At 35.2% G+C, this 20543-nt stretch overlaps 1 protein-coding gene across 17 annotated transcripts in view; it reads right to left on the bottom strand.

The window, feature by feature from the left end:
* The window catches only part of LOC150100204 (uncharacterized), a 566343-nt gene that overhangs the window by 507029 nt on the left and 38771 nt on the right, over window positions 1-20543 (bottom strand). Inside the window, exon 2 of one of the 17 annotated variants that reach the window (XM_090402859.1) lies at window positions 14317-14371. The exons of 14 other annotated variants lie outside the window; for them this stretch is intronic. The gene's annotated coding sequence lies outside the window, so the exon portion shown is untranslated. Of the gene's footprint in view, window positions 1-5700; window positions 5748-6461; window positions 6672-14316; window positions 14372-20543 lie in introns of those variants that run through there. 2 more of the 17 variants (XM_090402858.1, XM_090402863.1) reach the window with 2 other exon arrangements.

Genomic DNA, 20543 nt, shown 5'->3' with positions numbered 1-20543 from the left:
CTATAGGTCTGATAGACTATCTTCAGAATCAGCTATGAAACACTCCCCCTATTCTCAGAAAGGGATCGAGTGTTTCATAGCTGATTAATCTACCATTTATCTGACACAGTAATCATACAGTAATCTACCATTTATCTGACCTTCAAAACAACAACCCTTCAATTAACTCAGCCTTGCATATCAACTGACTTTTCTGCAGAGCATCATGTAATAGTACTTTAATTATCCAAACTTACCATTCTGATAACTGAAAGGTTGGATAAATGGTGGATTACTGTATTATTATTATTATTATAGTAACCTCCATGGAGTTAGTAAGCACGCTTGTAAGAAGCCAACTTAACTAGCAACATATCTATCATATTGAACTTTGAAATCATTTACACTCCTCGTGCTCACAACACATTCTGGCAACATGTTATGAGCATGGGGAGTGTGAATGTCCACTCACCAACCACCCTTCATGTAAAAAATCTTCTCACACCCTTTCTCCACATCCTTACACAAATTCCAGGGATGGCTTCTCATCTTACCCTTCCCTCTGTTTTTTTTTTTTTTTTTTTTTTATAATTCTGTACTAATATGGTAAAATCCCTCAACTATTATATCACCTCTCTCTTCCTCCTATCCACCAAACTCTGCTATCTATATTTCCTCAACTGCTCTGCATAACTGACATTCCACTTATGTACGTCACTTTGGTCATATCTGGATCATCCTCTCTAGTGTTTCCTCATCACAATGAAAACTAGGTGACTAAATTTGAGCACAATAGTCCATGTGTGGTCTGACTGATCAAATTTATCAAAGACACCAACACCTCTTTATTCCTTCATGTCAATGTAGGGATACGTATGACAGCAGCGATACAATGTGTAATTTTCAGAACACTTGTGAAACACCCTTGGAACTTTAGTCCACTGTCTACCATCATCCCAAGATCCCAAATCTCATTCACCTCCTGAAGCACACAGCACCAATACAATATGCAACCTTATATCTCTGCATCCCAAAGTGAAACACCTCGCATTTATTAATATTAAAACTATATCCTCATTTATGTGTCAAAGCTATAAGTCTATTCAAATCTTCCTCTAAAGAATCAACATTAACAATTCTGCTGATAATTTTACCTAATTTTGCACTGTCAGCAAACATTACAAGATCCTTATTCAATCGACATGAAATATCATTAACAAATACATTAAACAGTAGGGGGTCCAAGAACAGAACCCCTGAGGCATGCAAATGGTCTCTTTCCTTTTATGAGAGACCGCTTTCATCATACACAAGATACTGGTATTGTTCAGAAAGCAAATCTTCAATCCATCTAACCAATCTGTTATCTAATCCTTTCTTCTGCAGCTTTTATACACCAATCTGTCATGTGGTAATCTCAAATGTCATTGTGGCATCCAACACATTCATCACTTTATCATAAAATGAAAGCAAACTGCTAAAACAAAACCTGCCCTTTGCAAACTCATGCAGACTATCATAGAGAATCCTATATCCATCAACCCAATCCTATATTCTATTCCTAACCAATTTCTCCAATACATTAGTCTAGTCTAATCAGAAACTGTCCTAGAATCATGCTTGCGAAGTAGTACTATTTTGCCTTCTTTCCACTCCTTAGGAACCTTTCCTGCTACAAGACTTATTAAATAAGTAGGCCAAGGACATGTTTAATTATTTGGCATGTTCCTTAAAAATATGTGGTGATGTGTCATCCAATCCCATGGTCTTATTAACATCTAACCCACACAACACACTTGATATACCTCTGATTCTTTCAGCTCTGATATTTGTGTTCTTTCTGCATGTTGCACAGCATCATTTACACTAGCATGATACACAATACTAGTGTTCATGAAATAATTCCACTGTATCCTTTACTATGGTCACTTTATCAATGCTATCCATTAGTGTTACCCTTCCACAATTATTCTCTCTCTCTCTCTCTCTCTCTCTCTCTTTTGCCTTCCACACAGAAAAATCCCCATCTTTGACCTGACTGACCAATCTCCTCTCTTTCTTTCAACACATTTGTTTTAACACATCAACAATATTGATGTGTTAAAACAAATTATTGAAAAAAAGAGGAGAATAGTATGAGTCTCTATGAATGAGATTAGGCTATATGAGTCTAAATTTAATTTAGAGACTCATGTGGCCCTTATAGATTATGAGAAAGCTTTTGATAAAATACACAGAGAAAAACTATGGAATAATGAAAAAACAAGGATATCAATTACATTTGATACAAGCGATACAAAGTTTATAGAAAGACACAAAAATAGTTATAGATAGGTAATAAATTAGCAAAAGAGATTGAAATAAATTAGGGTGTCAGACAGGGATGGTAGCTAATCTCCAACTCTATTCTTCAATATATATATATATATATATATATGTGTGTGTGTTGATCAGATTATTAAAATATGGAAAACAACAATAAAGCAAGGTATCCAGTTAACCAGAAGAATTGTTATCAATACAATGCTGTATGCAGATGATCAGATTATATTACAAGACAATGAAGATGACCTTCAAAAATCAACTTATGAAGGTCATAAACTGATTAAACAAAAAGCCAACAATACAATTTAAAAATTCACAAAAGAAAACAAAAGTCTTGGCATTTAAAGGTCAAGATCATATTAGATCAAAAATAGTTATAGAAAATAAAATAACAGAACAGATGACAGTTTAATTATTTAGGCTGCATAATAGCATACCTAATAGATAAGGATATAGATGAAAAAATAAAGAAATTTCAAAAATTCTATGGAACAATTAAAAGGACATTGAATAAAAAAAGATGAGAGACTCAACTAAAATTTTACAAAGTAATGGCCACTCCCACTCTATTATATGGTCTCAAAACATGGACTGAAAAAAAAAAAAAGATGAAAGTGAAATACAAGCTGTACAGATGAAATTTTTAAGAGCAATTAAAAGATGCACAAAATTGGACCATGTAAAAAATGAAGACATCAAAAAAGAACTAGATATTTACGACGTAAATAAAAAGATCAAAGAATATAGAAAAAATGGGAAAGAACAAATTTAGGATGAAAAGATATCGGCTACCAAAAGAGGTGGATAGATATAGACAAAGGGAAAGAGAGAGAGAGAGAGAGAGAGTGGGGGGGGGGGGGGAAGACCAGCTGCAAGATGGAAAGACCAGTGAAGCCGGAACATGCAAATGCCTAATCCTCGAAGAGAAGAATATAAATGTAACAAATTTATAAACTTCCTTAATTTACTTTAACTTTAATCAGATCTAACGACCATAATACGAGCAGAAACAAAATATTCCATAACCCTACACACATCAGAAACTACCTATGCTTCAACTCTTATCATCCACACTCCATTAAAACATCAGTCATTCAGTCATCCACATTAAAAAAACTGGGAATACCCAATGCAAATGATAAATTACACAAAGAGCCAGAATTCAGTTCACCACTCCACCCATTAAAGAAAGTTTTCCTTCATGAAAAAAGATAAATTACCCTATATTCAGAATATATATATACAGCTTTTAACTATCTTTTAAACTTCTTTCAGGCTTCTCCACTTGTCAACAGCTGCCTGTCACTCTGTACGATTCCTCCAGTGTTCACAACCCATAAGCCTCTTTTCTCTATCATTCTTACTATGATTTCCATGTAGCCCTTGATCTTCTTTGTCATTCTCTAAAAGTGTCCATACCATTTCAAAGCACATGCCTCTATCCTTTCCGTAACAGGCTGTTCAACTTTCATCTCTGTTCAAATATATGTATTTGTCAGACAATCCATATGGGTAGCTCTCATACTTTGTCAGAAATAATCCAATTTCCACAAATTTTACTTGTCTTCTCCAGCTTTTAATGAGCATTCAACACTCACATCCATAGGTATACTCTCTATATCACAATACAGAATCTTAGTTTTCCTTAGTTTACCTTATGACTCCAATAAAATACCATTCATGGTTCTAATAGCCACTCATGCCTGTCCTATTTGAAATATCATGTCCACTTCACACTCGTCGATCATGGAGCCAAGTTATTTGAAGGCATCCATGGATTTTTAAACATAAGGGCTAAAAATCAGTTTTACTACTAGTTGCAAACTGGCTACACTCCTGAAGCTCACAAAAAGTCATACATACAAAGAAATATTTGGATACACCAAAGTAGTATACAGATTCTCTTGCCAACCAGATTGTAAATCATCTATACAGACTTGAGTATTTGATTTCTAGGGTTAGACCTACAAGAATACTTTTGCAATTGTAATATTCCTATTCCTAATAGTTGAGCTAGTTGAGTTAGAAGTTCTTTCCTAATATCATTTTTAATGCGATACTGCGATTGATGCCATCTGTTCACTTCACTAATCTTTCTCAGAACTCTCATATCAGAGGTCTCCAGTCTTTGATTAAGTGTTTTATTTCTATCCCAGCTCTCAGATCCATAAGTTAAAATTAGTTTAAACACTGTCTTGTATACAGCTAATTTAGGTGTTTTGACTAATTTGTTTCTTATTCCAAATAAATGTATTCAGCTGGCTTCCTACCATACCAGTTTTACTAATGTCTATTTCCATATTTAATTTACCATCTTCATTAAAAATTGTGCCTAAATAGCTGAAATATTTCACTTGTTCTATAAGTTCTCCATTCAGAATGTACTGATGTTTCAATATTCTGTCTATTTTCATTGCCTTTGTCTTTCTATTGCTGATTTTTATTCCAGAGCTATTCCGTTTAATCAGAGAATCCTGCAGACTTGTACTGGATTTATTCAGAAGTATGTAAGTGCTTCAAGTAAAGGGCTGAAATTAACATATCCAATTTTGACATCAGGATTAATACAACCTTCCTCCATAATATGACCCATACTATGGAGGTACTATTAATGTACTGCATAATTATTTATTTGTGAAGGATTTGAATTGATTTAAATGTCCATTTACATGTATGGGAGAGGGGGGAAGAATAGTAACACACACAGAAGAACACAAAATTCTAATAGTAAAATAGTGGCCCCATATGATTTTTTTTAGCATAAACAGTCATTAAGTGGACCAAGAAGTGATTTAATTACAACATGATTCTATGGCAGATCGTATAGAATTACAGATGAAGTGGATCATTTGTTAACTACATATATTCTTCTGGCTGGTTTGCTGCATGATCTGTTAATTGCATGTGTTGTTCTGACTAGTTTGCTATTTTGAAATATGTAGAGCCTGAATTTCTAGGAGTAAAAACCCTGCCAACTCAGTATGAGACCATATTACTCGTCTTTAGTTGAAAGTCCCTATATAAAGGTTTCATATATCCAAGACAAGATATGAACACAGGTCTTCCAAACCAAGAGCAAAGTCAATACTAACTGAGAAATACAAGTTCTATGATCTTGTGACACCAATCCTCCCTGGAGTTATTTTGACTCAACTACATTCTATAATAAATTTAAAATTTACAGAAAACTATGTCCTCCCTTTGTAATCTAAAAATATGAAATATTTATTCCATGGATATATGAAAAAAATTACTAATATATAATGGCACAATAAAAGTCTTGCAGTAGAAAGAGATAATACTGCAACGCCACGCAAAGCAGTACATGCAATCCTAGTTTTTGCAACCTCTCACATGTGGAGTTAATAAAAAAAAAATCATTTTAAAAAATATTACCTTGGAATTGTGTTTATCAACTGCTATTGGCAATGGCACAAAGTGCAAGTTTTACTTATATTTTTCTGAAAAGGACATCACGATAATTTCAAGTGAGGTCTTAGTGCGATGTCTACTGGAGTTTAAATATCCATGAAACAAAATGCCACAAAGTATAAATGCTCCTGAAATACTGAAAGTAATTAGTGAAATTAGCAAAATTAATAAAAATTTAAAATGTGAAAGTTAGTTTGCAATTTTGTAATTTTCTGAAGTGTCATTTAAATTGCTTTCAGATTTTAATGATTATAAAAAAATAAAAATATTTCTTTCTATTTAAAGTTCTATTTTATTCTATGGTTTATCTATTTTTAAGATGCAATCCAAAGAAATAGATTACAACTATCAAATTACAAATGTGATTTGCTCAACTGCATATAAGTATTACTTAATTTGAAACTGCGCAAATTATTGGATTATTAACTAATTTTACTAGGTGACATACGTACACTAAAATAAATAGTAATCGTTTTATCATTAAAAATGAATACAAGTTTTAAATCATGATTTCAAAAGATTTTCTAATTTAATATACACACATGTGTGTGTGTATGTGTGTGTGTGTGTGTGTGTGTGTACACAAATCATATTTCAAAGTGCATAAATTTGCGATGAAAAATGTAAGAAATTCTTAACCCCGACATGTCATTTTGGTCACTTTCCTTAAAAGGAAATAGTGTTGTATGATTCAAAAATAAAATATACTCCAAAACACATCTTACCTGTGGCATTATTTAATGAAATCCTTCTCTGCATACAAAATAATTATTTAACTTAATTCTGAAATTTTATTTACTGAAATTTTAGTTGATTTTGATTAATAACATAGTGCACTATTTAAATTCAGATAAAAGTTTGACCTTAGTACAGAAAGTAGGTGGGTCTCATTAAATTTCAAGTTGTAAACTTGGCAGCAAAATAAATTGTGTAGCAGGGGGACACTAAACAGAAATCAGTGAAAAGGAAGTAGCCTAGAAGTAAAAGTAGCAAGACTTGGCAGTGAGTGTCTAGATAAAAATAGACCCTTATAAATAGCTTAACACGGAAAACAAATCATGAGGGCAAATAGAAATGGGGGTGGGAATATGTGTAGTAACAACTAAATAAATAATGCATTTGATTTATTAAAAATATTAACACAAAAACAGGTGTATATAACAATAAAAATATCTAACTCTTAAAAGCAAAAAGATAATGCAACTAAAATGCAATATGGAATATCTTATTAATCCCCATGGATTAATACATAGTACATATCCTGAGATATCAATACCATTTTAAGGAAATAATGAAAAATACAATATATAATATTCATGACAAAAATTTTTTAAAACTATGAACAGTAAAGAATTACTAAATAGCCTTTGACTGCAACACTGTTTTTCCTCAGAAGCCAAGTAAAAGAAACTGAGCTAACAAAGTAACATGTGTTTAAAATTTATATATTGGAAGTGAGCTAATAATCTAATACTGAGCAATAATTGAAACCATGGTTGCTAAAATCATAAGTTACCAATTTCAATTTATGAAACTTCTTCTGAGTCTCATAATAAATATCAACTTTTATTTGAAATCCAGATGAAATGTTTTATGGCTCTTTTCTAGTATTGCTTTTTTTGTTTCTTGTTAATTCAGATTCCAGAAATGGAAGGGCATTCAGGAAAAAAAAAAAAAAATCTATTACCCCACAAACAACTGTGCATTGTAATTTTGGGGAAATATTCATGAAAGAAGAGCATTTCAGTACTTTCTTACTTTTTTAAACTGTTGTGATAAGCTATTAAACGTTCAAAATAAAGTAATAGTTATGTAACAGCAGATACTTTGATCCTATTGATAAATTCTTTAACACCAATTTTTTGGAAAGGAGGTGTGAGGGCAATTGATGGAGGATATTATTATTTACAAGGACCTTAATAGAGTCAAAAACTCATCAAGGAAGACCATATCACCTGCACCAGTTATCATATTATTCTCTTAAACTCATTCATGCTAGATACACTCACCACTTCTACAGGTAAGTTGTTCCACTCGTTCACTGCTCTGAGAAAAAAAAATACAATTTTCATCATTTTTAACCCCCCCCCCCACACACACACACTCAAATTCCATGGATGTCCCTTGGTCTTCCTACACCTTCCATATAACAAAAAAAATTTCATCAACCAATATCCAATAATACCCTTTCAGAAGATATATATATATATATATATATATATATATATATATAACTCCTCCTGCTGTTAACAGCATCTGCAGTCCACATTCTAAAATTCCAATATCATCTTTGCATTCCACAGCTTCATCCTCTAAGAACCTGGGAGATGAAATCCGTGCTTGATCCAGGTGAAGTCTTACCAAAGCCTTGAAAAGACCTTATCCTCAAATGTCAATGTTCATTTCATAATCATGATTATTCACTAAATTGTATTTGGAATCTTCATTATGTGACCTTTGAACTTATGCACAGAGCCGGCAGAAGCGGGCATGCGGGCGGCGCTATGAAGGGGGGCGCCACCGCCACCACCAGGGCAGCGTATAAACAAAAAATTCTTAGAATGATCAATATTAAAATAAATAAGGCCGGATACACCGAATAAAAATTTTTAAAAATTTTATATTGCTGCCTCTTTGATCAGCCAGCTATTTACAATTTTGCAGCGAGAGCAAGATAAATGCCTGCCTGCAGAATGTTGTGTCTACTGGAGTCTATCTAAAGTGAAACGGGGAACTTTTTTTATGTGCAGAAACGAATTTTCGTACAAAAGATTTGTTGCTAGTTAGCCAGTCATATGGTACGCATCTCAGTAGGCTACTGACAGCAGCGCAATGCAGACTATTATTTCGTCTCTGTATCGTGTTGTGTAATAATTTCTTGTGGGTATAAAATAGAAATGGAATCAAAAATTTTAAAAAAAGTTATCCGGTGCACAAAATCGTAAACGTCATGCTGCGAAAGAAGCAGTTATTAAGAAAGAAACTGGGGCTCTTAATAAATTTGTTAACATATTAAAATATTCTGATGCAGATTGTAACCAAGGGTTACAATCCGCAAGGGCTCACTTTAGTGAGTACGGGCATGGCAAACCCGAGGTACCTGATGCTGGACCATGCCTTACTTCATGTAATATATATCTGTTATATTATTCTGTAGACTGGTCCCTCCTCTTCTTTCTTTGCTTCTTTCTCCTCTCCTTGCTCCTTCCCCCTGATGTTATTAGAGTATTCGAGGGCTAGGGGTGAGTCTTTCCTATCTTGCTAAGTCATTTCGTCTTATGCAGCCACCGAAGGAGGCAAGCTAGCCTCAATAGGTGCAGGTCCCAAGCCCAGACAAATACGAGGGTTGATGTCAGGAAGGGCATCCGGTTGGAAAACTTCAGTGCCAACTCAAACTATGATTATGAGTCGAAGAGAAAATGATATAAGGGCTAGGGCGTACCCCTAAAGCGACGCGCAGCCACATCGCCCTACAGCTGTGAGAAGTGGACGAGGGCTAACGCATCAAGGGCGGGTGAGGTTAAAGAAGCGAGCCCAGCAGGTGGAGAGGATGTTGCGAGTGGGAACACTGAATGTTGGAAGCATGACTGGAAGGGGAAGAGAGGTGGCAGACATGATGAGGAAGAGGAAGTTGGACATTTTATGTGTGCAGGAGACAAGGTGGAAAGGCAAAGGAATTGGGAGATGGATATAAATTGTTCTACTCTGGAGCGAATAACGAGGGAAGAAATGGTGTAGGAATTGTGGTGTGTGGCAGAATGAAGGGTGAAGTACTGGACGTGGGTAGAAGGAACGACAGGATCATGCGAATGAAATTGGGTGTTGGAGAAGAGCGGGTGGTCGTATTATGTGTATATGCCCCGCAAGTTGGTTGTACAGCAGAGGAAAAATATGAGTTCTGGAATGTGTTAGATGAAGAAATGAGGGAATTGGAAGAAAATGAGATGGTGATTGTCGGAGGAGACTTGAACGGGCACATAGGAAGACAGAATAGTGACTGTGAAAGGGTGCTTGGTGACCACGGAGTGGGAATGATGAACCAGGAAGGAGAGAGGGTTGTGGACTTTGCAGTAGCGTTTGATCTGACAATTGTGAACTCATTTTTCTTCAAGAGGGAAGAACATTTGATAACATTTAGAAGTGGTAACAACAGCTCACAAATTGACTACATTTTGACTAGAAGAAAACATCTTAAGGTTGTGACAAATTGTAAAGTAATTCCAACAGATCAAGTAGCACAACAACACTGACTGCTGTGCACAGACTTTAAAATAAGATCGAAGATAAGAACTTCTGGTTGCCATGGGATGAAGACAATTAAGTGGTTTCGCTTAAAAGAGGAGAGTGTGAGGAATCGTTTTAGGGAGAGAGTGTTAGAGAGGATTTCGGATGGACTGGAAAGTGTACAAGATTGGTGGAAACATAATTCAAAAGTAATCCTGAGCTGTGCAATCGAGGTGCTTGGTGAGACATCTGGAAAGATTAAAGAGCAGAAGGAGGGTTGGTGGTGGAATAATGATGCACAAGTGGCAGTGACAGCTAAGAGGAAGGCAAAGCAGAAGTGGGATGAGTCAAGAGTGGAAGAGGACAGAGAGGTGTACAAAGAGAGAAAGCAAGAAGCCAAGAGAGTTGTGGCACAGGCAAAGGCCATGGCATATCAAGATCTGTATGATCAATTAGAAACAAAGGAAGGACAGAGAAAAATTTACCAACTAGCGAAATGTAGAAATAAAGCAGCTAAGGACATCTTACATGTGAGGCAGATCAAAGATGCTGAAGGAAGAGTATTATGGAGGGATGTGGACATAAGAAACAGATGGAAAATATACTTTCAGGGACTTTTGAATGAGGAAAATGCAAGGACTCACAGAGGAGATGGGCAGCCTTTTGAGGGGATGGTGCAGAACATCAGTAGAATGGAAGTGACGGAGGCCACGAAGAGGATGAGGAATGGAAAAGCGGTGGGCCCCGACAGAATTCCAGTGGAGGCATGGAAGGCACTGGGGGAAGAGGGAATTGACCTGCTGTGGGACCTGTTCATGAAAGTTTGCCAACAGGAAAATATACCCGAGGAATGGAGGGAGAGTACTCTTGTTCCCATCTTCAAGGGTAAAGGGGATGCACAAGACTGTAAAAATTACAGAGGAATAAAGTTGATGTCCCACACAATGAAGATCCTAGAAAGGGTTCTTGATGGTAGATTGAGGGAGGAGGTGGAGATTGCAAAGGAACAATTTGGCTTCATGCCTGGTAGATCAACAACAGATGCTATCTTTGGGTTACGATAGATGATGGAAAAATATCGAGAGAAACAAAGGGAGCTACATCTGGTATTTATTGATCTGGAGAAAGCATACGATAGAGTGCCAAGGCAAGAAGTCTGGAGGTGTCTGAGGGAGAAGAAGGTGCCGGAGAAATATGTCAGGTTGGTGCGGGAAATGTACAGAAATGTGAAGACAAGTGTTCGGACCTGTTTGGGACAGACAGAAAGTTTTCAAGTAACAGTTGGCTTGCATCAAGGGTCAGCATTAAGTCTGTTTCTGTTTAATATTGTGATGGAGGTGGTAACGGTGAGAGAAGATGCACCTTGGACAATGTTGTATGCAGATGACATCTTGCTGTGTGTAGATTCAAGAGAAGAAGCGGAAACTAAACTGGAAAGATGGAGAAAAGTACTGGAAGAGAGAGGTATGAGACTGAGCAGAAGTAAGACAGAGTATATGTGTTGCGCAGTGGGCGGTGGCCAGGAGACAGATCTGGAGCTGGAAGGAAATGTCATCAGGAAGGTGAGAGACTTTAGATACTTAGGTTCAACAGTGGAAGAAGATGGAGGAGCTGAGAAGTGGGATGCAGGATACAAGCGGGTTGGAGGAACTGGAGGGAGATGGCTGGAGTGTTATGCGATAAGAGGGTGCCGATCAATCTGGAAGGCAAAATTTATAGGACAGTAGTGAGGCCAGCTATGACATATGCTATAGAAACTGTGGCCCTGAGAAAAAATAACATCAGCAGGATGGAAGTAGCAGAGATGAGAATGCTTAGGTGGATGTGCAGTGTGACCAGAAAGGATCATCTGAGAAATGACTATGTCAGGGGAACAGTGAAAGTTACGAACTTAGGAGCGAAAATACAGGAGGCAAGGTTGAGATGGTTTGGTCATGTGATGAGGAGGGAGGACGAACATGTGGGAAGGGTCATGCAGATGGATGTGCAAGGAAGGCGGAAGCGTGGGCGGCCAAAGAAGAGATGGAGGGAGCTGGTAGAAGAGGACTTGAAGATGAAGAACTTGGATGTGGTGACAGCCCAAGACAGGAAGGTGTGGAGGAAACTCATAACAAACAGTGACCCCACTTAAGTGGGAGAAGCTGTAGAAGAAGATGAAGAAGATTGTAACCAACTTGATACATCAGAAACCAGAGTTGAAGTACCGTGTATATCAATCAGTTTGCATGCAAGTACTATTGCAACTATTGAACAAGATAACAAGACGCATGATTTAAGTGAAAAACAGGAGAAGATTTAGTTGTAGTTGACCACGAAACTAACACATTGTTAGTTTCTGTAAATTGTCTCTGTAAATTTAGAAGATCCAGGTGAATGGAGAAATATTCATGAAAAATTCCGAGTTGTTTTATTGAAATGGGGACTGTTCAAAAGAAAAATATAATATATCCCAGAGATACATATGGTCGTAAATTTTGTGACACGTATTATAACAGAAAAATGGAAAATGGGGAGCTCGTGCCCAGAACATGGCTCATTTATTCCGAAACTTTAAATTCTGTTTTTTGCTTTTGTTGCAAACATTTTGCACCTACTGAATCAAGTAGTCTTGTAGAAGGTTATAACGATTGGAGAAATGTAAGTACAACTTTGCATAGACATGAGACTAGTTTAACTCACATGAAAAATTTCTTAAAATGGAAGGAACTTTATAAAAATTTAATAATCAAAATTACTATTGATTGCCAGACTCAAAGCATGTATGAAATGGAAAAGAAACATTGGACGAGTGTTTTAGAATGCTTGACCGAAATTATAAAATTCCTTGGTAGCCAAAATTTAGCTTTTTGCGGATCATTTGATAAATTATATGAAAGGAATAACGGCAATTTTTTAAAATTAATCGAACTGTTTGCGAAGTTTGATCCCATTATGGAAAAATCATGTTGAAAAGGCCCTACATCAAAACATTAGAGAACGCTATTCGAGTAAAGACAGACAAAATGAAATATTGGAAACTTTAAGTAACGCAATCAGGGATACAATTTTATTATCAATTCGAAAATCTATATGTTATTCCATAATTTTAGACTGCACACCTGATGCAAGTAAAACAGAACAAATGACCATTATTATTCGCTTTGTTTCCTGTGACAATGGAATTGTCAAAGATCAGGAAAAACGTTTTAGGTTTTGGAGATATATCAGATTCCACAGGACGTGGTTTATGTGCAACAATAATGGAACAACTGGAAAAATGGAACATCCCCATTGAAGACATGCGAGGTCAAGTGTATGACAATGCGGCAAATATGAAAGGGAAAAAAAATATGAGCTCAAAATTTCCTTTTGAACAAAAATCCTCGAGCTTTTACATGCTGCTCATACTCTAAATTTAATCATTAACAATGCAGCCAAAGTGAATGCAGATACAATTAGTTTCCTTGCAATTATTCAAGAAATACACAATTTCTTTTCATTCTCTTACAAACATTGGACAATCCTTTTAAAGTTCGTAAAAAATTTAACATTGAAACAGTCATCAAAAAGGCGATGGGAAAGTAAAATTAATGCAATCTGCTCTCTAAGATATCAGTTAGGAGAAATTTATGATGCACTTTTTGAAATTTTAAATAATGAAAATTTTAATAAAGGAACTCAGCATGAAGCACAAACATTATATGCTAAAATAAAGGACTACAAATTTATTTGCTCTCTTATAACTTGGCATGATTTACTTAACAGAATAAACCTGTGAATAAAATGCTTCAAGACAAAAATATGAACATTACACTTGCTTTACAATCTATCGAAAACTTAAAAATATTCTTGCAAGAGTATCGATCAGATACAAATTTTAAAGAAGTTCTAAAAACTGCAAAAGAACTGAGCGAAGAGGTGGATGGAGAACAAGAATTTAAAACTGGTACGGAAGTTCGGCGACGAAAGAAGACACGACAATTTGACTAGGAGCATCATGACGAAACACCACAATCGCCAGAAGATAAATTTAGAGTGAATGTGTTTTATACACTTCTAGACGTTGCAATGTGTTCATTAATAGAACGTTTTGAACAACTAAAAACATATGATAATTTCAATTTCTTGTATAGATTACTACAAATTAATAACAAAGATTTACGAAAACATTGTGACGATTTAGATTCTCTTGAAGGACAGCGACAATAAAAGAAGTAAATGCAATAGAACTATATGACGAGTTATGTGCTTTCAGGGATATTTTTCGGAAGGATAATTTAAATATTCAAAACCCTTTCGATATTCTTAATTTTATTGCGTCCAATAAGTTATCTTTCCCTAACTTTTCAATAGCTTTAAGAATACTGTTAACCTTACCTGTTAGTGCAGTGAGCGGTGAACGTTCCTTTTCCAAGTTGAAATTGATTAAAACCTACTTAAGAACAAGTATGTCACAAAAAAGGCTTGTTAGTTTGGCATTAATAGCTATTGAAAATGATATATGTGGGGAATTAGACGTTAAGACCATTATTTCTAATTTTGTGAATATGAAATCAAAAACCCTAAAATTTTAATTAAAAAAATTTCAAGTATATTTATGCAATTTAATTTATTTTCTGTTATTCTGTAAAGATGTTATTTTTTGAATACTTATATTAAATGTTCTAATTATTTCTGAATTCTTTTCTTATTTTCTCATCTATCTTGAGATTCTTTTATTTTCCTAAAAGATAGTTCACTTATAAAAATTATTAAAACTTTTTTACAAGTTACTAAGAATTTACTAACTTATAAAATGAAAGAATTTTTTAAACTTTAGTTCAAATAAATTTTAACTTTAATTAAAATTCATTTTAATTTTGTTAGTGATTCTGGTCGGTGAGAAGGCTATAATCCCTGTATCATTACATTCAACGATTAAAGTGAAGTGGCTTTATCAAAATTTGCTTTAACTTTTGAGAATTTTTTGAATATTCGGATTTTTAATGATTATCCTGCCTAGTCAACACCCCCAGTTCATTACATTTAGCGAACCAACGTGTGGCAGTTCTGTCAAAATTTATTTAAGAAATTTCAAATAATTTAAATTGTTATTATCGTAAAAGAACCACACACGCCCAGATCGTTACAGGGAGCGCTTAGATAGAAATTGCATGTGGACGCCAAAGCCCCTAGCGCCGTTTCTGCTTATGCACTATAACTCCAAGAAATATAATATGGAAATCTGATTGCATACACCAAGTGCATAACTTCCCCAAAGTTATGTACTTTAATGCAAGTTACTAACATTGGTTTGACAAACCATTATCATTTGCCTAGAGTTCTAACCTATTTAAGTGCTACCAATCAGCAACATCCCATATTGCCCTGCCTATCTCTTCATAAGCAGTAAACAACTGAACATCTACTGTCAGGTCCTCCCCAATATCAATAATACAGACTGAACAACAGTTCAAAACTGGTCACCAAAACATGTACCACGTTCTGATACATGTCAAGTATCCAAGTCAATATTTATATTCCAATCTATAGCCTGTAATTTATGCAACATCCTTTCCTGTGGTGTACTGTGAAATTGCCTTTTTTTTTTTTTTTTTTTTTTAAATATATGTATTTATCCCACATATGAGGTACAAGAACCTATAGTACTTCAGTGCCATGTATGAGGGGCATATAAGGATTGAGAAAGAAGAAGAAATCTATTGACACTTTTCTTAAAGAGCTGGAGGTTGAAGTTGTTTGGAAACACATTATAAGGATGGTTGTTCCAGAGGACAGAAGTAGAGAGAATAAATGAGGAAGAAGAGAAGCAGGTTAAGGTGTGAGTGTGTGTAGCTGTACTGAAAAGGGATAATGGCCAGCTGCTGCTCTTGTTTTAACAGGAACAACAACAAATAATCAAACTATGCATCAAGTCAAGAGCCTAACCAGTTCAGATGAACATTCTTTAAGCATATGTGTTAGTATCACATCTGTCATTGCTGCCAAATTTTTGTTCGAACTAAGCAACAGCTCTAGAAGTCCCTTCTCAGATACTTCTCTTTCCATTCAATGTAGTAGTAGTACTATGTATCAACACTGCATATACTAGATCGGTGGTTCCTAAAATGGACAGTACCACCCCCCCCTTAGGGGATGCTGGAACAATCCAGGGGTATAGTGGCCTCATGAACAAAATGGGGGCATTGAATTGAAGTAAGGGGAGGCAGTAAAAGCATAAAGGACAAAAATTAGATGCTGAAAAAAAAATTCTTCTTCTTCTTGGCTTCCAGTATTAGGCAATTGTTTGCCTGTAACGTTTACAAGGATTTAAAAAGTCTTCTGCCCATCTCCTCCTGGGTCTTCCTCTTGAATGAGGTCCCTTTGGTTTATATTGCTGAAAAAATTTATCGTCAAAAATTTGATTTTGATGATATAACTGTTGTATAACGTAAGTAAAGGTTGTAATGGTTGCTTTATTTTCCAAGGAAACATACAAAATGCAAGTCACAGTAGATTGTCGTTGAAGTCCAACGACAGGTCTTAACAAGTGTTGGTGGGCACACACTTTCAAGTGATCGGAATTTTACAAGTCCAGTAGGCATCAGCAGGAATATGTGCACGTTATGACTTGTTCACTGTATAATACTATAAATACTTGAGACATATGAAATCCAGTTTTAGATTGTTTCTGAATTGTGTGACAAGCATTTAGAAATTTGATGTAGTGCATAAAAATTTTAGTGCATATTCGATACCTAGTCGGTACCTTACTTATATGGATTACACACACAAAGCAAATTATTGTTGTTCCAATAAAACAGCAGGTTTCATGTGAGTATTTTTATACCTTTTCTTGTAAAATATTTTGGTTCAGGTACTTGAGAAATTGCATTCTTGCAAATTTGTAAATTTAACTTCTTTTTTTTTACACGTAATATCATGGCTGAACCCAAGAAGAAATGCAGACAATATAAAATTGAATATTTGAAATACAGACTTATTCAGTCGCCTGCAAACAAAACATTACTAATGTGCCTGATTTGTCAAAAAGTTTTTTCAAATGAATCTATGAAACCTTCAAGACTAGAAGAACTTTTCTCCATTTGAGAAAAGTTCATGTTGATAAAAGAAATAAGGATTTATCATATTTTTGAACACTTAAAGAAAAATTTTTGAAACAACCTACGTTGGCAGGTATGTTTCAGCAGCATCCAAACTAGATGATAACAGTTGACTAATTTTGACGGTAATATATCAGAACACAGAAAGGCAAAAAATAATTATTTGACTTATTGCTGATATTTTGCTGGTGTTATAACCAGCATCTTCAAAACACAAAACACAGTTTGTCACAGTACACGAGATTGCAACAACATGGTGTAATAATGGGACTAGTTTGAAAAATTGTAGCAACAACACAGACTACAGTCCTAATTAGGCACCCTCTATATTAACAAAAAAAAAAAAAAAAAGAGAGAGAGAGAGAAAGCAGGTACTAGTTATGTCTTAAGATGACTGTCTCCCAAATCTTAACAAATATGGCTGTATAAATTTGCCTAAGATTCAGAGTATGTTTCAAGGCTTCTGTTGCTAAGAACAATCTCTCTCTCTGACTTATAAAAGCTTTTGTGGAGTAATTTTGTTTTCTTCCAGTTGATCCTGTGCGCAGGGGTATTCAAAGCATGCTGTGCTAGACCTGACTTGCCATAGCGATGGTGCTGAATGTATCTTTTATGTTCACTGATGTGGACAGTTCTTCCAGTTTGAACGTAGTGAGCTTGATCACATGAGCAGGGTACTTTGCAGACTCCTGAATGTGATAAAGGAAATATGTTGTCCTTGGGTGAATGGATGAGAGTTGTTAATTTGACACGTGGTCTGAATACAGTGCGTAGTTGATGTTTATTGAGAATTCTAGTTATCTTTTCCAATGTGCCTTTAATATATGGGATGGTGACTGTTTTGTTGTAGTTCTCCATGGTGGATAGTGGGAGGAGGGTTTCTTGTGACAAACTGTGCTCTGAAGATGCTGGTTATAACACCAGCAAAATATCAACAAGTCAATAAATAATTATTTACTTATCTTTCGGTGTTCTGATATATTACCATCAAAATTAGTCAACATGTACGATGAACACATAAGCCTTTCTACACATTAGATGATAATGGGTTGCACGCCTCTTACAACATTTCCTTACTGATTGTTAAATCGGGGAAACCGCATAATGTTGGTGAAGAACTAATCCTACCAGCTGTTAGTGAGGTCACATACTGTACTGCACAAGCCGGTCTCTGATATTATCAAGAAAATTCCTTTGTGCAATAATACAGTGCAACGAAGAATTGAAGAAATGGCCCAGGATGTTGAAGACTCATTATGTGAATATTTAAAAACAACCCAGCTCTCTATACAACTTGATGAATCTACTTTACCAGGAAATGAAGCCTTATTTTTAGCATATGTACAACATAAAAGAAAAAATTTGCCAAGAATTATTATTTAAACTGACACTAAAGGAGAATCGATATTTCATGCATTAGAAGAGTCTTTTTTTTTTTTTTTAAAGAAAACCCTCTGAATTATCTTGTCAGTTGCTGCCAATGGTGCTCCAGCGATGGTAAGGTGCTTATTGAGGTTTTATTGCATATTTCAAAGAGGCGGTGCCAAATGTATTCATTGTACACTGTGTGATTCATCGTCAACATTTAGTTGCCAAATACCTGAGTGATCGCCTACACAGGACATTACATTATGTAATTACAGCAGTCAACAAAATCAAAAGTCATTCACTGAATGACAGATTGTTTGGGCAACTTTGTATTGAAAACAATGAAGAATTCAATTGCTTGCTACATACAGAAGTTCATTGGCTATCAAGGGGTGCCTGTTTGAATCGATTTTATAAACTCTTTGACTTAGTGCTACAGTTCTCAGAAAACAGAGATGATTCTTTATGAGCCAACTTGATTAATTTCAAAACTGACCAGCTCATTTGACCAACTTGTTTAACAAATTTAATGAAACAAATGTACAGCTCCAAGGAGATGAGTTGAATTTAATAAAAATAAAAGCTGTTATTTCTGTGTTTGTGTCAAACTTGTCCTGTACAAACGAAACTTAGGAGGAGGAGAATTCGGCCAGTTTCCAAATCTATCAACAGTGGAAAAATGTGATGAAGATGTGCTCAGCTTTTGTCAGCACTCGGAGGCTCTCCATTGTGATTTCAACTGATTTAAAGATATTCTTGAAATGAAAATACCCGATTGGGTTTTGGACCCGTTTTCAAGTATAAACACAGAAGAAACTTTACAATTACAAGAAGAATCAATAGAAGTAACAACAAATGAGGAATTGAAATTAAAATTCAAAAACTGATACCAACAGTTCTGGTTGTAAAAGCAGATGCCCATACTTTATCCTGGATTGCAGGCTGTAGTAAAAAGTTTTTAATCACATTTCCATCATCATATTTAGTGGAATGTGGGTTCAGTGTGATCACAGATAGTTTAACTAAAAAAAGAAACCGACTGCAAATAGCCGATCGCGGTGATTTAAGAATGCTGATGACAAATATAGAGCCAAATATCAATAAATTGGTAGTAGCAGCAACACCAGGCTCATCCTTCTCATTAGGATTGTTTTTAATATTACTGATCATTATTTACTATTTTATGTGCGATTTTTACATATGTGCAATTTATGTTTGTTTTCTTAATTTTAACAGTGTTATTAAATTTTCAGCTCCAACTTGTCCTATGTTTACGTGCAATTTATGTTTCTTTTGTTGATTTCAATAAATATTTTAAAATTTCAGTTCCAATGTGTCTTATTTCCAAACTTAAAATCTCTACTAGATGCATAATAAAATGCAAATTTGTTTCTGTATCTATCTGTTTGTTCGCTTAAAACTCAAAAACTGCTGATCCAATTCTCATACAATTTCTTTTATATGTATCAGGTAGAGCTAGTCAGGTTTTAGAAAGCAGTTTCCTGGGGGGGGGGGGACTAAATAGTTTTGTTTTTTTTTTTTTGAAAAGGGAGTGGTAAGCCAAATAAGTTTACGAACCACTGTACTAGATTGATAGATCTCAGCAAAGGGAGCACATTATATGAACAATCACATCCAACACTACATTCAGTAAAGCTATTTTTCCACATTCATTCTTGTTTTACTTGCAACATATAACAAAGTTCTGTTGGGTTGCCTTTAGTGCATAGACAATTTCTTTTCATACAATACTGTTAAAATTACTGGCCCATTCTTCATATATATCATAATTCTTCTCATCCTTACTCTCACCACTATTCCTTCCACATCATCTTATGGATCTCTTGCTTAATAAGGTTACACATCCATTTCACTCCAACACTGATAAGCAGTGCTTAAAAAAAAATGTCTCAACAGCTCAATAAATTTGATTTTATTCTTATCATAAGGATTTCTCTACTACTCAATTAACACTTGGATGTTTTAAGTCACCCATAATGATTCCTCACTTAATATCCATTTAAGTAATTTGGCAATGTATTTCATCAGCGGATGGGGGAAATGGGGGAAAGCGGTGGCGGATGGGGGAAACCCAAATGGGTTGCTCTGAATAAAGAATAAAGAGCCGTGGAC

The sequence above is a fragment of the Typopeltis vanoorti genome, chromosome 13 (assembly GCF_054136105.1).
Source record: "Typopeltis vanoorti isolate ZY-2024b chromosome 13, IOZ_Tvanoo_1.0, whole genome shotgun sequence".
Lineage (NCBI taxonomy): Eukaryota > Metazoa > Arthropoda > Arachnida > Uropygi > Thelyphonidae > Typopeltis > Typopeltis vanoorti.
The sequence above is the reverse complement of the archived record's forward strand: the minus strand, read 5'-3'. Positions and strand labels throughout refer to the sequence as shown.